The 2,689-nt window shown below is 36.9% G+C and overlaps 1 non-coding gene across 1 annotated transcript; it reads left to right on the forward strand.

Moving 5' to 3' along the window:
* Positions 1–538: 538 nt before the first annotated feature.
* On the forward strand, positions 539–645 carry LOC130460237 (small nucleolar RNA R71). The gene has a single exon (XR_008920172.1). It is a non-coding gene; the product is annotated as a small nucleolar RNA R71 (small nucleolar RNA).
* The last annotated feature ends 2,044 nt before the right edge of the window (positions 646–2,689 follow it).

Raw genomic sequence — 2,689 nt, forward strand, 5'->3', positions numbered from 1 at the left:
GTATTGTTGTTGTGGTGGTGGAGGATATTGAACTTGGTGTGGGTTCTGAATATTAGTACTCTTGTAGGACAGCAGAGGATTATTTTTATACCCCTCATTGTAGGAATTAGAGTACAGATTATTTTGCTTGTAGGCCTGAAATGCATTACATTGTTGAATTGAGCTCCTACACTCCTGTGCATAATGACCAGACATCCCACAACTATCACAGACATTAACAGCTTGAGAATTCATTGCAGCTACACTAACAGGTTGAGCAGATTGAGACGTTGATGCTTGCATATTATCAAATTTGTAATGTAAAGCAGTCAATTGGGCAATTAGTTGTTCTATGAAATTTAGCTCATGCTTACCACCCTTGTTAGATAGACCTCTAGGATTTCCGTACTGGGCATTGTGAATAGCCATCTCTTCGATCACCTCCATAGCCCTAGATACAGGAAGTTGCATGAATCTCCCACTAGCAGCAGAATCCAAAATAAGCCTAGAATCATTACCCAACCCAGTATAGAATTGTTGAATCAAGAACCACGGTTGCAGACCATGGTGTGGGCACTCTCTCTGCAAATCCTTGAACCTTTCTCAGACCTCGAACAAACTCTCATCTGCCTGTTGAGTAATAGAAATGATCTAGCTCCTGAGACAAGCTGTCTTCTCAGGTGGGAAGTATTTCACATAGAATACAAGGGCCAAAGACTCCCAGATAGTAATTTTCATTGCCGCTCGATTTAACCCATTGATACACAACTTTGCTTTTCCACTAAGAGAAAATGGGAAAAGCATCTCCATAATTTGTTCCGGAGTCACATTCTTCTGCTTGATGGTAGAGCAATATTGGATGAAGGACTGAATATGAAGATTAGGGTCTTCTCCTTTTTCCCCACCGAACTGGTGCCTCTCAATCATATTTATCAATGCAGGCTCAATCTTATAACTCTCAGGTACAATAGAAGGCATGATTGCCTTAGGTAGCACAAACATACTTGGCTTATAATAGTCCGTAAGCCTCGGCTCAACTGTTTCCTCACCCAACTCTATCTCTAGAATTGTATCTGTATCTGAAGGAAAAATACCGCCAATAATATGATCAGAATCAGAGTTAGAGTAATTCCCACACTCTACGATAAAATTTCTTCGTATACGAAAGGTTCTTTCAGGATCGAAAGGAGTAAGATTACTAGTACCTACGGTCCTGGGCATAGACAAAGAAACTACAAACGGGTGTGAGATCCGGTCTTAAGGAATAGGAGTTCCTTGCGAAGTAACAAACAATAATCTAGAACAAACAATTAATAACAGAAAATAAAACCGTTTCCCCGGCAACAGCGCCAAAATTTGACAGGCTAAAGTCGTATCACCTAATCAAAGATAAACCTAAGTCCACTAACAAGATAGTAAGACCATTGGTCTCTGAAACATATTTTCTGTCAAAATGCCAATAGGTAATCCAAAAAAACATGATTAGTAAGTTGAGGTTTTCATTCTTGAAAGTGTTCCTTGCAACAATCGTCATCCAAATCTTACAAAAATCCAACCTTTGATGAAGTTCAATGATGTTTGGAAAAGGGAAAACCCTTTTTCAAACCAGAACACATGGACATCAAGTTTTATGTTCAATATTCAATGTCTATTATCAAGGTTCAATGATGTTTAAATGGGAACGATTTCTCTTTAAACTAGAACAATTGCAAGTTATGGAGCATATTAAAGATGAGATCTTTTAGCATGAAAGTTCTGATCTTTAAGAATCTAACCTCCTAATTCAATATTCAAGTCCAATATTCAAGTTCTACATTCAAAGTTCAAGTTCAATATTCAAGTTATATTTCAATCTTCAAGTCCAAAATCGATGATACTTTTTAATGAGCAACCTCATTTCAAAAGTTGAATCCATGGGAAACCAAGTCATACTTGAACAAGTGTTTCTCGTTTGGATTTCCAACACTACTCATACAATTTTATTATTGCAACTTTAATTATTTATGCTTCCATTGTTTATTTAATTGCTTTCTTTAATATTGCACCCTTCAAATTTGCACCTTTGTCATTCATTCAATTTGGTTTACACCTAGTCCATTCTAGGTGGTGATGTATAATATTGCACCCTTTATTTCTACTGTGATGTTTTGCTTTATTTGTTATCTCTTACATCACCCAACATGCTAAATCAACAAAATACATGTTCTAATCATGCTTAACAAAGATAATTCTTGGACAAATCGGACTAATTTCCCTTCAATTTGACTTAAAGAAAAGTGATCAAATACAAAATTAGCAAACTTGATGTTCTAAAATGCATGCCGAACCCAACCTAAATAGTGTCATCATTATGATTTTCTCACACGAAAACGATCCTTGTCTTGATTAAACAGAACTTTATAATCTTTCTAAATAAGTGTCTCTTTCCCTTACCCAAATCTCTAGGCGGTTTCAAGTCCTGTGCCTTAACCCGAGTCATGGTCTTTCCAAAACAAACCCTTAAAATTGTTTGGTGGCGACTCCGTCAAAACCCAATATTCAATAGCCGTAGGGGAGATTTTTAAGCGCATTTTGCACAATTGAGTTTTGATTTTCAATCAAAATCGATTAACGTCACTAGTTCGAACTTAGATTTTGTCTCCCCTTGGGGGTTGGATTGTCAAAAATCAAGCTACAACTAATGGTCGGACTTTTCAATAAATCGGCCAAG

The sequence above is a fragment of the Spinacia oleracea genome, chromosome 4 (assembly GCF_020520425.1).
Source record: "Spinacia oleracea cultivar Varoflay chromosome 4, BTI_SOV_V1, whole genome shotgun sequence".
Classification (NCBI taxonomy): Eukaryota; Viridiplantae; Streptophyta; class Magnoliopsida; order Caryophyllales; family Amaranthaceae; genus Spinacia; species Spinacia oleracea.